Source organism: Bufo gargarizans, chromosome 9 (genome assembly GCF_014858855.1).
Source record: "Bufo gargarizans isolate SCDJY-AF-19 chromosome 9, ASM1485885v1, whole genome shotgun sequence".
Taxonomy (NCBI): Eukaryota; Metazoa; Chordata; class Amphibia; order Anura; family Bufonidae; genus Bufo; species Bufo gargarizans.
In genome coordinates, this window is record NC_058088.1 from 42,447,971 (window position 1) to 42,465,584 (window position 17,614).

Sequence of the window (17,614 nt, forward strand, 5' to 3'; positions counted from 1 at the left end):
CTCAGGTGTGTCAACTACGGTCCTACCTCAGTTTCTCTCTGATTTTGTGGACGTTTTCTAGGAGGGTGGAGCTCAGGAGTTGCCCCCCCCCATCGAGAATATGATTGTCTGGTCAATCTCATTCCTGGAGCTAAACTGCCAAAATCTCAGCTATACAACCCTTCCCAAACCGAAAGAGAAGTGTGCGGAAGTATATTGTCGAGAGTTTAGCAAAGGGACATATTAGGCCATCTAAGTCCGCTGTGGCTGCCGGCTTCTTTTTCGTAAAAAAGAAAGACGGATCACTTAGACCGTGTTTGGATTTCCGGGAATTGAATCTCATTATGGTCCATGATCCATATCCCCTTCCTTTAATTTCTGATATATTTGATCAAATTGTCGGAGCCAAGGTGTTCTCCAAGTTGGTTTTAAGAGGAGCTTATAATCTGATCAGAATTAAGGAAGGGGATGAGTGGAAAACGGCCTTCAATACACCCGAAGGTCACTTTGAGAATCTTGTAATGCCCTTTGGTTTAACTAATGAGCCAGCGGTCTTTCAGCGATTTATCAATGATATTTTCCATCATTTAGTGGGAAGGTTCATTGTTATTTACCTTGATTACATACTAATTTACTCACTCGATTTTGAGACCCATCAGGATCACGTTAAACAGATGTTGTCGATTCTTCGGGAGAATAAATTGTATGCAAAATTGGAAAAATGTGTATTTGCTGTCCAGGAGCTACAGTTTTTGGGAGACCTGCTTTCTGATTCTGGTTTTCGTATGGACCCCGAAAAGGTCCGGGTGGTACTGGAATGGGACCAGCCTGAGAATCAGAAAGCTCTGATGCGGTTTTTGGGTTTTACCAATTACTACAGAAAATTAATCTTGAATTATTCCACCATTGTAAAACCTTTCACAGATATAACTAAAAAAAGGCGCCGACTTCTCTGTCTGGTCGGATCAGGCATTACAGGCCTTTTTTGCTATTAAGAAATGTTTTGCGTCTGCTCCCATTCTGATGCAACCTGATGTGTCTCAACCGTTCGTCATAGAGGTTGATGCATCAGAAGTGGGGGTCGGAGAAGTTCTGTCGCAGGGTCCATCCCCTAGCAAATGGCGTCCGTGTGCTTTTTTCTCCAAGAAACTCTCGGCCCCTGAAAGAAATTATGATGTAGGAGAATTACTGCCCATCAAATTGGCCTTTGAGAAATGGCGTCACTGGTTGGAAGGGGCTACTCATTCTATTACGTTATATACAGACCACAAGAATTTGGCTTATCTGCAGTCTGCTAAGCGCCTGAATCCTAGACAGGCTAGATGGTCACAGTTTTTTACTAGGTCCAATTTTGTGGTCACCTTTCGCCCTGGGGTTGTCACATAGTTTTCCGGGGGGGAGTGATTCAGAGGGACCCGCTCCAATTTTGGCTGATGGGGTTGTTGTTTCCGCTCTGTACCCCAAGTTGGAGATGAAGGTGTTGGGGGCCCAGGAGGAGGCTCCTGATTCTTGTCCTCCAGACAAGTTGTTCCTGCTGAACTGCGATACAAGGTGTTGAAGGAACATCATGATACTGTCCTTGCGGGACATCCTGGAAGCAAATCCACTATAGATTCTTTCCTGGGATCTCTGGATGTGTGGCGGATCGTCTGCTCCAGCTCTGCTCTAGATAAGTCCTCTCTGGTATTTCCCATTGTGTTTTCGATGAATGTCTAACCTCTGTGAGGTTTTATGCAACTTTGTGGAATCAACACAGATGTTGAGCGGCGATTCCGCTATTATCAGCTTAACCATCCCAATTCTGTGTCTACTGAAACGCTCGCTGCTCACAATGAAGGCAGGCGCTTTGCATGTGTAAGAGGTGGAAATGGGGGAAGTACACAGGGTGATTGCCTGACCATCCTCAGTTCGTCTTCTCAAAGTGAATTGGATGAGGAGGAGGAGGAGCAGGAGACGGTTGCCTCCGCTATAGAGGGTAGTACCCATAGCAGGTTTATTCCATTTGTTCGTGGATGGGCCGAAGAGGAGGAAGACTGGCTGACTTTATGATATGCTGCCTTTCCCGTGACCCTCACTTTATACGCATTTTGGCCAACACTGATTACTGGTTGTTCACTCTTCTAGACCCCCGCCACAAAGAGAACTTCTCATCTCTCATCCCTGTGGTGGAGAGGATGAGTAAAATTGTGTAATACCAGAAGGTCCTTGTGGAAAAATTGCTCCAAAAATTTCCAGCTGACAACTCTGGCGGCAGAGTATGTAGCTTCTTGGGCAACCGAGGAGGGGAGACGAGAGGAACACACAGCAGTTCCAACAGAGGCAGGGCAACAATCTCCAAAGCCTGGGACAGTTTCATGACACCTCACCAGCACCCTCACCCTGATGCGCGGCCTACTGTCACAAGGAGGGAAACATTTTGGAAGATGGTCAAGAAGTACGTAGCAGACCGTGACAGCGTCCTCAATGATTCCTTTGTGCCTTACAACTATTGAGTGTCCAAGCTGGACACGTGGCACGAACTGGCGCTCTATGCCTTGGAGGTGCTGGACTACGCTGCCGCCAGCGTTTTGTCAGAGCGGGTATATAGTGCTGCTGTGCTGCTGGGGGCATAATAACTGACAAGCGCATCTGCCTGTCAACTGAAAATGCTGACAGGTTGACTCTTATCAAAATGAACAAGGCGTGGATTGCCCCTGACTTCTCTACTCCACCAGAGGAAAGCGGCTGAACATAAAGGCACTTTGAATGTGTTGTTTATAATGCACTGAATACACTATATTCCCATGCACCCCTTCCACCACAAAAAAGGGTATATGGTTCAATCTTCCTTTTCTCATCCTCCACCTCCTCCTTCATCATATCAACATGCTTATTAGGCTGCCATCGCTCCTAATGTTTTAGAGGGTCAGCTCAGCCGCAGGCCCTCAACCATAATTTTTGTCCATGGTCAGATCAGCAGCAGGCACTCGCCCCTAATGTTTTAGAGAGTCAGCTCAGCAGCAGGCCCTTGCCCATAATTTTTTCGATGGTCAGCTCAGCAGCAGGCACTTGCCCCTAATGTTTTAGAGTCAGCTCAGCAGCTGGGCTTCGTCCTTAATTTTTACATGGTCAGATCAGCAGCAGGCCCTCACCCCTAATGTTTTAGAAGGTCAGATCAGCAGCAGACCCTCACCCCTAATATTTTAGATGGTCAGAACAGCAGCAGATCCTCACCCCCAATGTTTTAGAAGGTAAGATCAGCAGCAGACCCTCACCCCTAATTTTTCAGATGGTCAGCTCAGCAGCAGACCCTAACCCCCTAATGTTTTAGAAGGTCAGCTCAGCAGCAGACCCTCACCCCTAATGTTTTAGATGGTCAGCTCGGCAGCTGACCCCTCACTCCTAATGTTTTAGATGCAGGGCCGGCGCCACCAGTAAGGCGAATTAGGCAGTTGCCTAGGGCGCCATTTAGCAGGGGGCGCCCGTTGCGGTTAAAAAAAAGTTGATTATATAAGTTCGGGCGGCCTGCCGGCGGCGCCCCTCATGCTGCGGCTGAGCGGCTGAGGCTGAGCGCTTGTCGCTCTAAAGAATCCTGCCTGCTGTGTCTGCTCCTCTGTGCTGTTGTTAATGTAGCGTGGCCGAGCTCTGTTCGGTCCGCGGTACAGGAGCTTTTGTTTCCTGTACCCGGCCAGACTGACAGGAAGTGCTCACTTAGTGTGCACTTCCTGTCAGTCCGGCCGGGTACAGGAAACAAATGCTCCTGTACCGCTGACCGAACAGAGCTTGGCCACGCTACACTAGAGGTGGGGGGGGGGGGGGGGAGGGGTAGAATGAGAGTGATGGGGGGGGGGTGGAATAATCAGAGTGACGGGGGGGGGGGGTGGAATAATCAGAGTGACAAAGGGGGGGGGAATAATGAGAGTGACAAAGGGGGTGGAAATAATGAGAGTGACAAAGGAGGGGTGGAAATAATGAGAGTGACAAAGGAGGGGTGGAATAATGAGAGTGGGGGGGTGGAATAATGAGAGGGACGGGGGTGGAAATAATGAGAGTGACAAGGGAAGGGGGGATAATGAGAGTGACAAGGGAAGGGGGGATAATGAGAGTGACAAGGGAGGGGGGGTGATAATGAGAGTGACAAGGGAGGGGGGGAGATAATGAGAGTGAAAAGGGAGGGGGGAATAATGAGATTGACAAGGGAGGGGTGGAATAATGAGAGTGACAAGGGGGTGGAATAATGAGAGTGACAAGGGGGTGGAATAATGAGAGTGACAAGGGGGTGGAATAATGAGAGTGACAAGGGGGTGGAATAATGAGAGTGACAAGGGGGGGAATAATGAGAGTGACAAGGGGGGGAATAATTAGAGTGACAAGGGAGGGGGGGATAATGAGAGTGACAAGGGAGGGGGGAAAATAATGAGAGTGACAAGGGGGGGGGAATAATGAGAGTGACAAGGGAGGGGGTGAATAATGAGAGTGACAAGGGAGGGGGTAATGAGAGTGACAAAGGAGGGAGGGGGGAGAAGAGAGTGACAAGGGGGGGGGGGGGGGGGAGAAGAGAGTGACAAGGGAGTCCCCAGAGCCAGACCAAGAGCCAGAGACCAGATCATCTTATTGTCCTGGTGGTAAGTAGACAATGCAATGTGTTTATTATGTAATTGTTTAATTATTATTACTACATTGGAAACAAATTTTTAGGGTCCATTCACACATCCGTGTGTGTTTTGCGAATTCACAAAACACGGACAGCGGCAATGTGCGTTCCGCATTTTGCGGACTGCACATTGCCGGCAATAAGAATATGCCTATTCTTGTCCGCTATTGCAGACAAGAATAGGACATGTTCTATTTTTTTCAGGATCGGAATTGCGGATCCGGGTCTGCAATTCCGGATCAGGGTCGCAATTAGAAATGTATGGGTCCGCAATTCCGTTCCACAAAAAGAGACAGCTACAAGAAGCTGGATTAACCCTAAGGAAACATAGCAGTTCTTTTAATTTAAAAGCTGAGAAAGGGGTGGAACATGATATGGGCAGATCATCTGATAAGGCGGGGAGGGGGAGCGGCAATTTTTATCTTGCCTAGGGCGGCAAAAATCCTTGCTCCTAAAGTTTTAGAGGGTCACCAGCAGGCCATCAGTGATCATTTTTCAAGGGTGTGTATGATGCCCCCTTTATGTGTAATAAAGGGTTTATTGGAGTGCCGGAGTTCTGTCAGAATACTATACCTTATCAGAATGCTATACCCTCGTCACTTCCGAACCAGAAGTGACGAGAATCAGCTGGAGGAGGGGGTGTTCGGCGCTGCGAAAGAGCAGATCCACAGGTAAGCCAAAATAATAGCACCGCCGCGGAAGAAGCACACACTTAATGCGCATGCGCGAAACCAGCTGGGACACACTGCGCTTGCGCCTGCGCACTCAGGGGTAGGGAGATCTGATGGAACATTTTGCACTGACAATCCTACCTACCCCTGAGTGCGCACGCGTGGTGTAATCCTGATGTGTGTGACCGACGTAAGTATATAGCCGCGCGTGCGCACCCTCTCCTACCCAGCCATGGCTCCTTTGCAGTGTGTCCCAGACGGTTTCGCACATGCGCATTAAGTGAGCACTACTCCCGCGGCGGTGCTATAATTTTGACTTACTGGTGGATCTGCACACCTCCTCCTCCAGCTGGTTCTCATCACTTCCGATGCGGCCGCGTCACCGGAAGTGACGGGGGTATAGCATTTTGATAAGGTATAGTATTCTGACAGAACACTGATTCCTTGTAATTTTTGGCAGCCCTTTCACTTAGTGCATAGGCTTTATGGGTGTAGGAGTCCCGCTACCTGAACAATTGTACCACAATGTGAATGAGGCCCTCCTTTATGTGATATACAAGTTGTATTGGAGTGCCTCTTCCTTGTCATTTTTGGCAGCACTTGCACTTTATATACAAGTAAATATACAGGAAAGAATGTTTCCTTACAATTTTTCCTCTAAAATTGATTTTATCTTCGGTTTTGTGCGTATTATTGTCAGTCTGTAAAAGTGGCCTACTACTCGAACAACATTGTTCCCAGCAGCGACCTGGAAGTCCAAGATGCATCCAGACGTCCCCATGCTGTTCCCGAACCATTTCAGTGGTGTTTCCATCAATTTCTGAGCAGGGGGTGTCTGGTTTAATGCTCAGGTTCTCCCATTGACTTCCATTGTGCTAGGGTGCTCTACCGAGCACCCAAGCATCCCAAGGTGTTCTACTCGAGCACTTTGCTGCTTGATCAACACTAATCGAGGGTTAACAGTCAAACAAAACTCAATACTGTATTTATTACCCTGATTCTGCGGTTTACAGAAACACCCCACACGTGGTCGTAAACTGCTGTACGGGCACACGGCAGGGAAAAAGAGCGCTTTATGGTTTTTGGAAGGTAGGTTTTGCTGGACTGGTTTTTAGACACCATGTCCCATTTAAAGCCCCTCCTGATGCACCCTACAGTAGAAACTCCCAAAAAGTGACCCCATTTTGAAAACTACAGGATGAGGTGACAGTTTTATTGGTACTATTTTGGGGTACATATGATTTTTAATCTCTCTATATTGCATTTTTTTGGGCACCATTTTTATTTTTTGTTTTTTACATGTCACGGCTGTTTGAGGGTAACAAGAGCAAACACAGTGAAAAGAGCTACTGACCGGACCCAAACTAGGGAAGATAAGGGGTGACCCCTGTCAGACCCTCAAAGCTCTCCCTATGCTGCTAAAGCACATGCCTGGATCAAAATGGTGGAAGGAGGCATGCCCGCGTACCTCAGACTGATGGCCACTGTAACCCCTACAATAGTGGAAGGGGCACGGCCACCGGTGCCCTACTCAGTATATGGAGGGAACCGTGGCCACCTCAGATCCAGTCAGAAAATAATCAGGTAAACAACAATATCTGCACACTTAGCTGAAGGAGATGTAGCCGCAGAGAAGACGGATCCAAGGACAGCTGGCAATATCCGGAGTGCTTGCTGCAGCAGAAACCAGGTCCAGTGAACTGATAGCTTACAAGTGAAGTTACTGAAGCCAGAGCTACAACTGAAATGAGAAATATAATCCACGCCCTGCAACAGGAGGAGGGGTGATTTAAAGGCAGGAAAATCAACTGCAGGAGAAACAGCTGAGAGTAAAGACCTCATCACAGGGGCGGAGAAACAGAACAGTGAGAACACCTCCAAGCTCTAAGTGACATCATCGCAGGGGTGGAGATACAGAGCTGTGAGAACTTCTCAAAGCTCTGGTAGTGACAGTACCCCCCCCTCTACGGGTGGACTCCGGACACCCAGGACTCACCTTCCCAGGATGAGCCCTATGAAATGCCCTGATGAGGCGAGTGGCTTTAATGTCCGACACCGGAACCCACATCCTCTCCTCAGGACCATAACCCTTCCAATGAACGAGGTACTGAAGAGAACCGCGGACAATGCGAGAGTCCACAATTCTGGAAACCTCAAACTCCAGATTGCCATCAACCAAAATCGGAGGAGGAGGCAAAGAGGAGGGTACCGGGGGCTGGACATATGGTTTTAAGAGAGATCTGTGAAATACATTATGTATCTTCCAAACCCGTGGAAGATCAAGACGGAAGGCAACCGGATTGATGACTGACAAAATTTTATAAGGCCCAATAAACTTGGGACCCAATTTCCAGGAGGGAACCTTCAGTTTAATATTTTTAGTAGACAACCACACCAGATCACCCACATTCAGGTCCGGACCAGGCACACGTCTCTTATCAGCCACACGCTTATACTTCTCACTCATCTTTCTAAGATTACTCTGAATCTTTTGCCAAATGGTAGACAAAGACGAGGAAAATCTCTCCTCCTCAGGTAAACCCGAAAGAGCCCCTCCCGAGAATGTCCCAAACTGCGGATGGAACCCATATGCACCAAAGAATGGTGACTTATCAGAAGATTCCTGACGACGGTTGTTCAAAGCAAACTCAGCAAGAGGGAGAAAAGAACACCAATCCTCCTGGTTCTCTGCCACAAAACAGCGCAAATATGTCTCCAGATTCTGATTGAGGCGCTCAGTCTGACCATTCGACTGCGGGTGAAAAGCAGAAGAGAAGGACAGCCGAACCCCCAGGCGAGAACAGAAAGCCTTCCAGAACCTGGACACAAACTGCGAGCCTCTATCGGAAACAATATCAGAGGGAATGCCATGCAATTTAACAATATGGTCGATAAAAGCTTGCGCCAACGTTTTAGCATTGGGTAAACCAGGGAAAGGAACGAAATGAGCCATCTTGCTAAAACGGTCCACGACCACCAGGATCACCGACTTCCCCGAGGAACGAGGAAGATCCGTGATAAAGTCCATGGACAGGTGTGTCCAAGGACGGGAAGGTATGGGTAACGGGAGAAGGGAACCTGAAGGTCGTGAACGAGGGACCTTAGCGCGAGCGCACGTCTCACAAGCAGCCACAAAACCCTCCACCGACTTACGAAGAGCCGGCCACCAAAATCTCCGAGCAATGAGATCAACCGTGGCTCTACTCCCGGGGTGACCAGCAAGAACCGTATCATGATGCTCCTTAAAGAGTTTGTGACGTAGCTCAGGAGGCACAAACAACTTCCCGGAAGGACAACGGGCAGGTGCCTCAGTCTGGGCAGCCTGGACCTCGGCCTCCAAATCGGAATAAAGAGCAGAAACAACTACCCCCTCCGCCAAAATGGGACCCGGGTCCTCGGAGTTTCCTCCTCCCGGAAAACAGCGAGAGAGAGCATCAGCCTTCACATTTTTGATCCCAGGGCGGAATGTAACGACAAAATTGAATCTGGAGAAGAACAGAGACCATCTGGCCTGTCTCGGATTCATACGCCTGGCCGACTCCAAGTATGCCAGATTCTTATGGTCGGTAAAAACGGTGACAGGGTGCCTGGCCCCCTCCAACCAATGACGCCATTCCTCAAAAGCCAACTTGATGGCCAACAACTCCCTATCTCCCACATCATAGTTTCTCTCTGCCGGGGAGAGTTTTTTAGAGAAAAAGGCACAGGGTCACCATTTGGCAGGAGAAGGGCCCTGGGACAAAACTGCACCCACACCCACCTCGGAAGCATCCACCTCAACAATAAAAGGTAAGGAAACATCGGGATGCACCAAGATGGGAGCAGACGCAAAACTCTCTTTAATCTTAGAAAAGGCTGCAAGCGCCTCCTCCGACCAAGAGGATAAATCCGCCCCCTTTTTTGTCATGTCAGTAAGGGGTTTGACAACAGAGGAATAATTCAAAATGAACTTTCTGTAGTAGTTAGCAAAACCCAGAAAGCGCATCAATGCCTTCTGATTCTCAGGAAGCTCCCACTCAAGTACAGCACGGACCTTCTCAGGATCCATGCGAAAACCAGAAGCAGAGAGGAGAAAACCAAGAAATTGAATCTCCGATACCATAAAAAGACATTTCTCTAGCTTGGCATACAGTTTATTCTCCCGCAGTATCTGCAGAACCTGAAAAAGATGATCCTGATGGGTCTGAACATCAGGGGAAAAAATCAAAATATCGTCAAGATACACCAAAACAAATTTCCCCATTAAGTGGTAGAAAATACTATTAACAAAATGCTGAAAGACGGCCGGAGCATTCATCAGGCCGAAAGGCATAACGAGATTCTCGAAATGCCCGTTGGGGGTATTAAAAGCCGTTTTCCATTCATCCCCCTCTCTGACCCTGACCAGGTTGTACGCGCCTCTCAGATCCAATTTGGAAAACACCTTGGCTCCAACAATTTGGTTGAAGAGGTCCGGGATCAGAGGAAGGGGATAGGGATCGCGAATCGTGATACGGTTCAGCTCCCTAAAATCTAAGCAAGGTCTCAGAGAGCCATCTTTTTTTTTAACAAAAAAAAAACCCGCGGCAACAGGTGACTTTGAGGGACGAATATGCCCCTTCTCGAGACTCTCGGAGATATAGGTTTGCATTGCGATTCTTTCCGGTTGTGAGAGATTGTAGAGGCGTGCTTTTGGCAGCTTGGCGCCGGGAATGAGGTTAATGGGACAGTCAAACTCCCGGTGAGGAGGTAGCTCCTGAACACCGCTCTCGGAAAACACGTCCGAGAAATCAGAGAGAAATGATGGCACAGTTTTAGTAGACACCTCTGCAAAAGTCGCTGTGAGACAATTCTCTCTACAAAAGTCACTCCACTCATTTATTTGCCTTCCTTGCCAATCAATGGTGGGGTTATGTCTAGTGAGCCAGGGTAACCCCAAAACTAGAGGAGAAGGCAATCCGTTAAGGACAAAACAAGATATCTCCTCCACATGAGTGTCACCTACAGCTAGCCGGATATTGTGAACAATGCCTTTCAGAGATCTCTGCGAGAGTGGAGCAGAGTCAATGGCAAAAACAGGTATATCCTTTTCCAATGTGCAAACCTGAAAACCATGCATGGCTACAAATTGAGTGTCAATAAGATTGACGGCCGCTCCACTATCGACAAAAATCTCACAAGAAATGACTTTGCTCTCTAGCGCCACCCTGGCAGACAGGAGAAAACGGGAACTGCCGGTCAGAGGAAAAGCATCAATTCCCACATCAAGTTTGCCCAAAGTAGCAGATGAAGTAGAACTTGATGATCTACCTCTTGAGGTTTTTCTCCTATTATCGCTCTTAGTACAGTTCAGGAATCTCCTAGACGGACAAACATTTGCCAAATGACCTATGCCCCCACAACAAAAACACACCATATTCTGAGGACTAAATCCTCTTTTATCAGGGGCAAGTCGGCCTAGCTGCATGGGCTCCTCCTCAGAGGGGAGCGAGACAGGATGAGGCCCCTGCACACTGAATGAGTCCGCACCATTGCCCCAAGACTGACAATGGCTGGACAGAGAGGTCTTGTTTCTTTCTCTTAGACGTCTGTCAAGGCGTACCGCCAATGACATGGCAGACTCTAAGGACGTTGGTCTCTCATGGAAAGCAAACGCATCTTTCAATCTCTCTGAGAGACCATGACAGAACTGACTCCGGAGTGCAGCATCATTCCAACCTGAATCAGCTGCCCATCTCCGAAATTCAGAACAATAAAGCTCCGCAGACAGTTTGTTCTGGCATAAAGCACGTAAGTTCGATTCGGCCAGAGCAACACGATCCGGGTCATCATATATTTGCCCCAGGGCCACAAAAAATCTTTCCACGGATCGAAGGGAGGGATCCCCTGATGGCAGCGAAAAAGCCCAAGTCTGAGCATTGCCCCTGAGCAGGGAGATGACAATCCTCACCCTCTGTTCCTCATTACCAGAGGAAAGGGGGCACAAGCAAAAATGGAGTTTGCATGCCTCTCTGAAGCGAACAAAATTCTCACTGCCCCCGGAGAACGTCTCCGGAAGTGAGACCTTTGGCTCGCAACAGACTCCATGAGCCGGAGCAGAGCCTAATGCTTGTAACTGAGTCATAGATTGACGGAGATCCGCTACTTCCAAAGAAAGACCCTGCATGCGGTCAACCAGGCCAGAAAGCGGATCCATGTCAAAAAAGGACGGTTTTGGTGGATTATAATGTCACGGCTGTTTGAGGGTAACAAGAGCAAACACAGTGAAAAGAGCTACTGACCGGACCCAAACTAGGGAAGATAAGGGGTGACCCCTGTCAGACCCTCAAAGCTCTCCCTATGCTGCTAAAGCACATGCCTGGATCAAAATGGTGGAAGGAGGCATGCCCGCGTACCTCAGACTGATGGCCACTGTAACCCCTACAATAGTGGAAGGGGCACGGCCACCGGTGCCCTACTCAGTATATGGAGGGAACCGTGGCCACCTCAGATCCAGTCAGAAAATAATCAGGTAAACAACAATATCTGCACACTTAGCTGAAGGAGATGCAGCCGCAGAGAAGACGGATCCAAGGACAGCTGGCAATATCCGGAGTGCTTGCTGCAGCAGAAACCAGGTCCAGTGAACTGATAGCTTACAAGTGAAGTTACTGAAGCCAGAGCTACAACTGAAATGAGAAATATAATCCACGCCCTGCAACAGGAGGAGGGGTGATTTAAAGGCAGGAAAATCAACTGCAGGAGAAACAGCTGAGAGTAAAGACCTCATCACAGGGGCGGAGAAACAGAACAGTGAGAACACCTCCAAGCTCTAAGTGACATCATCGCAGGGGTGGAGATACAGAGCTGTGAGAACTTCTCAAAGCTCTGGTAGTGACATTACAGCGTTCATCTGACAGGTTAGATCATGTGCTATTTTTATAGAGCAGGTTGTTACAGACGCAATGGTATCACATTTGTATACTTTCTTTGTTTAATTTTTACATAATAAAGCATTTTAGAAAAAAAAATATGTTTTTGTGTCTCCATTTTCTGAACACCATATTTTTTTTTATTTTTCTGCCGATCCTCTTGTGAAGGAGCTAGTTTTTTGCAGGAAGAGTCGACATTTTCATTGATACCATTTTTTAATACATATGATTTTTTGATCATTCATTATGATACACTTTATGGGGCAAGGTGACCAAAAAATTGGTTGTTTTGGCACAGATTTTATTTATTTATTTTTATAGCATTTACCTGAGGGGTTAGGTGTTACAGACGTTCCCGCGACAGGTGGCAGAAGATCGGTGAGACTGGCAACACGTGGTTTGATCTGACATGTTTTCAGTTTGGATCAAATGACGTCTGTGTTGTTTCTGGTGCTTACCACACCTTCTTTCCACAGGTGTGGCTATTATGGTCATTTAACCTTCTGTATTTATTGTTGTTTCTCCCACTATGCTATGCGGTTTATAGCTTCTGTTTGAGTTTTGGATAGCTGGTGTGTGGATCTTGGCTAAGTTCCTGGTGCTGCCATAGCCACTTGAAGTTAAGTGTTTTCTTTCCCTTTTGTGTTTTGTTTGGGTTATTTTGTGTGTTGCATTTCCCTGTCATTTGTATTAAGGCCTGAGGGAGACTTCTGTTCATCTTTCCTTTTGGAGGAACAAGTTGTCTCAGTCCTGACATTAGGACAAGGGTCCTATAGGGTGAGTTAGGACACTAGGTATCCCTGTGTATGAACTCACCTACCTCTGGGGTCTGTCCATACTGGTAGTTAGTGCAAGAATGGGAAAAAGGTAGGTGCGTGTGTTTCCCTTTAAAGCTCAGATGGTATCAGAGGGGGGAAAAAAAGATGCAGGGGCGCCAGGAGGGCGATGTAAACAAAAAGGTGGATTATATTGAGTCAGAATTATACAAATTAATCATATGGTATCATGTACATTTATTTATTTTATTATATGTTATCTTGCTCTTGAGAAAGGGGGATATACCCAGAAACACATTGAGCTTTGACCAAATAAAGAGTCTTCCATTTGGAACCCTGGTTACCATTCTTTTGGGACGTGGAGGCGATTTTATACCATCTGACGAGCGATCTCGGCGGGGGAGGAGAAGGTATAGGTGTATTATGCTTATCCTATACCTCCCTTCCTGGTGAAGTAAATCCCCCACTCGATGCATTACTGCTTTACTTTTTAATATTTTTTTTTTTTTATATTCCATTGCGACACCATCATCATTCACCTGTCCTAATACCTCATAATTGACCATAAGTTCTCAAAGGTCTGTTGTTGATTAATTTGTATCATTCTGACTTAATTTAATCCACCTCTTTGTTTACAACACTCTCCTGGCGCCCCCCTCTGATACCATCTGAGCTTTAAAGGGAAACACACGCACCTACCTTTTTCCCATTCTTGCACAAACTTTGCAGTATACTTGCGTATACTGCTTCACAATCTTTTTTTTGGTGTGGCCTCGGGAACGGTACTCAAATAACCTTGTACTTACCATTTTCTCCTCCATCACATTCTTCTACCCATTGGAAGTCTCCTTGCTTCTTCTTAATCCATCTTCTTCTACTTCCCTTATTTTTTTCTTCTCATCAACATACTGGTAGTTAGTAAGGACTTTGATTAGGGTTTTACTAGGAGGTGTCCATTTCCTTTCCCTAGTTTCTAGGTCTTATTCCCTCACCCCTTTCCCTCCTATGTTCAGTGTGGTGTTTCCCTCCCACACCCGAACGTGACATTAGGTCATGTGATATTTTTATAAAGCAGGTCGTTACGGACAGGGCAATACCTTATATGCATACTTTTTCTAATTTATTTAAGTTTTACACAATAATAGCATTTTTGAAACAAAAAATATATGTTTTAGTGTCTCCATAGTCTGAGAGCCATAGCTTTTTTTTTTTTTTTTTTGCCAATTGTCTAGTTTTTTGCAGGATGAGGTGACGTTTTTTTAGTAATATTTTGGGGGCCATAAGCCTTTTTGATCGCTTGGTGTTACACTTTTTGGGATGTTAGGTGACAAAAAAAATGCTTTTTTTTGCACAGTTTTCCTTTTTGTACGGTGTTTATCAGACGGGGTGGATCATATGATATATTTATAGAATCGGTCATTACAGACGCGGCGATAGCTCATATGCGTGTTTTTTCATTTTTTTTTCCTTTTATTATAAAATCAGGGGAAAGGGGCTTTTTTTTTTTCTTTTTTTACTTGAAACTAAATTTTTTTATTATTAAAAACACATTTTTTTTTTTACTTTTTTTAACTTTTTTTCTGTCCCACTCTAGGAATACAACTTTTGGTGGTCTGCTCCCCTCTACAATGCATTACAATACATCTGTATTGTGATGCATTGCCTGTTAGTGTATGACACTGAGTAATACACTAACAGCCTGGGGCTGGATCTCCTTGGCTTCCAAAGAAGGCAGGTCCCGATGCCTTGCAAGGCATCGAGCTGCTTTATCACCCTTTGGCTCCCCACAACAGCAGCGCGGGGACCCGATGGGCTCCTTCACCCGCCACAAAATACTTTCTATGCCGTGGTCAGTGCTGACCTATCCTCAGGATAGGTCATCAATTTTAGATCGGCGGGGGTCTGACTCCCGGCACCCTAGCTGATCAGTTGTTTGAAGAGAAGACAGCACTCCATATGAGCACTGCCTTCCCTTAATTGTTTACCTGCTCGCCGTCGCAACCACAGTAGTAAGAAGGGTAATTACAACTAAGCTGTCCTATTCATTTAAATGGGATGGATCCTTCTATTTAAGTGTATAGGAAGGAGCTGTCCCATAGAAGTGAATGAGGACAGGTCATCAATAGAAATAAAGCACACAACCCCTTTAACACAATTCGGGAGTAGATAAAATGCTGTATGAGCCAGGGTTTGTGGTGGACACTGATAGATCAGTTTCAGGCCTCTTGCACACAAACATTTTTCCTGTTTCCGTTCCGTTTTTGCGGATTCCGTTTGTGGTCCGGATGCAGAACCCTTCATTTTAATGGGTCCGCAAAAACAACGGAAAGTACTCTGTATGCATTCCGTTTTCGTATTTCCGTTCCATTCAAAGATAGGACATGTTTTATTATTGCCCACAAATCACGTTCCGTGGCTCCATTCAAGTCAATGTTTCCGCAAAAAAAAACGGAATGCATCTGTATGTCTTCAGTATCTGTTCTGTTTTTGCGGAACCATCTATTGAAAATTTTATGCCCAGCCCAACTTTTTAATGTACTTACTATTTAAACATTATTGTAATCTTCCGTTTCTGTTTGCGATCTGCAAAAAACGGATCACAAACAAAAACCAAACGGAAAAACGGAAAGGGAAAATGGAACTGAAACACTACTGAAACAAAAAACTGAACAGTTACTTCAAAAACAGACCGCAAAATACTGAAAAAGCCAAGAGGCCTCAGTTGAATAATTCTGAAGGTGGGTGGGGGGGCGGTGAATAGAGAAGGTTTAGATCAGGGGATGCGATAGGCTAACCTAAAAAGATGTGTTATTAGGAAGCAAAACTGTAGATGTTACCTATTGATTAATATAGACCGTGTAAACTTAGACCAGGCAGTCCCAAAAGATTTGCTAAATTGGTCACCATGGCGTACGCTGTGTGATAGATTTGGTAATTCTGCTAGAAATGAGACACTTTTCTCTTATAAAGCAAAGTCTTACTTCACATACTGAATACATTTGCATACAAAAGAAAATGGTCCAAGCAATGCTGGAAAAGGGGTGCACTAACTTTAGGAAATGTGGACCATTGTGTTGGCAAAGGTATCGCTCTAACTTAAGAGATATCACAGAGGGGTCTTTTCTATTTGCACCAACAATGGTTAAAGGACCGTCTGATACAGAAATACATGATATAAAAAGAAAGAGTGGGATGTATTCACCATGTGATATTAGTAATCATTACAGCATCTGTTCAGGGTTATCTTACAGATAATGATGAATATTATTTTTTCATGTAAGATATCATAGGGTAGGCTGACAGTCTTAAAAGGACATTGCACCTAAAAGCGTCTTACTAAGTCCGAAGCTTTATTTTCATATTGAATGCAACTATTGTTGTATGATATATAAAACAAGTTGCAGGCAAGTCGTGTGTTATACGCAACATACAGTAAAGTCAATGGAGTAAAAGCTGCATGTGACACTAAATCCATCAGGTCTGGATGTTTATATGACTGCGCAGCATGTCAAGTGTCATATAAAATCTATGTGGATTACTTATATCGTGTGTTTTGCCTAATATTTGAGTGACCCCCAATCCCCACTTTACAATTACTTTTTTACACCAGCATTTGAGAGTGCTGTGGGGAGTGCACCTTTCCAGAAGTGGATCAGTGAGAGAGCCACCATTTCTCTTTCCATGTCAAGTGTCATATCGACAACCATAAGATCCAATGTTGTTGCCGTGTAGCCCCGGCCTATCCCTTATTATGTAGCATACTATTCATAGTGGTATTCTCATGCATAAGACAAAAACACTCACATCTGGCTTATACAATATACAAAAATGTCTTCTATCCCTATTAGGCCAAGTTATATGGCACAGAATAGAAAAACCCTTTCCTGAGAGCAAGGGAGTTATTCACTTTTGCTTACTAAATTTCTCTTTACTTTACAAGATTTTACGTGTTTATTATATAACAACGAGCTGATGACCTCAGGTATTTATTTATTGCAATTTTATATTAAATAACAGTGACTTCACAATGGCAGCCCCTTTAACGGTGACTGCCCCTTTAACAGTGACTTTCACAGTGGCTCCCCTTTTAACAGTGACTTTCACAGTGGCCGCCCCTTTAACGGTGATTGCCCCTTCAACAGTGACTTTCACAATGGCCGCCCCTTTAACGGTGACCGCCTGTTTAACCGCCTCCGGACCGCCTAACGCAGATGTGCGGTCCAGAGGCGGCAGCTCTGCGCAGAGTGACGCATATACGCGTCATCTCGCGAGAGCCGAGATTTCCTGTGAACGCGCGCACACAGGCGCGCGCGCTCACAGGAACGGAAGGTAAGAGAGTGGATCTCCAGCCTGCCAGCGGCGATCGTTCGCTGGCAGGCTGGAGATGTGATTTTTTTTAGCCCCTAACAGGTATATTAGACGCTGTTTTGATAACAGCGTCTAATATACCTGCTACCTGGTCCTCTGGTGGTCCCTTTTGTTTGGATCGACCACCAGAGGACACAGGTAGCTGTGTAAAGTATAACAAAACACTACACTACACTACACCCCCCCCCTGTCACTTATTAACCCCTTATTAACCCCTGATCACCCCATATAGACTCCCTGATCACCCCCCGGTCATTGATCACCCCCCTGTCATTGATCACCCCCCTGTAAGGCTCC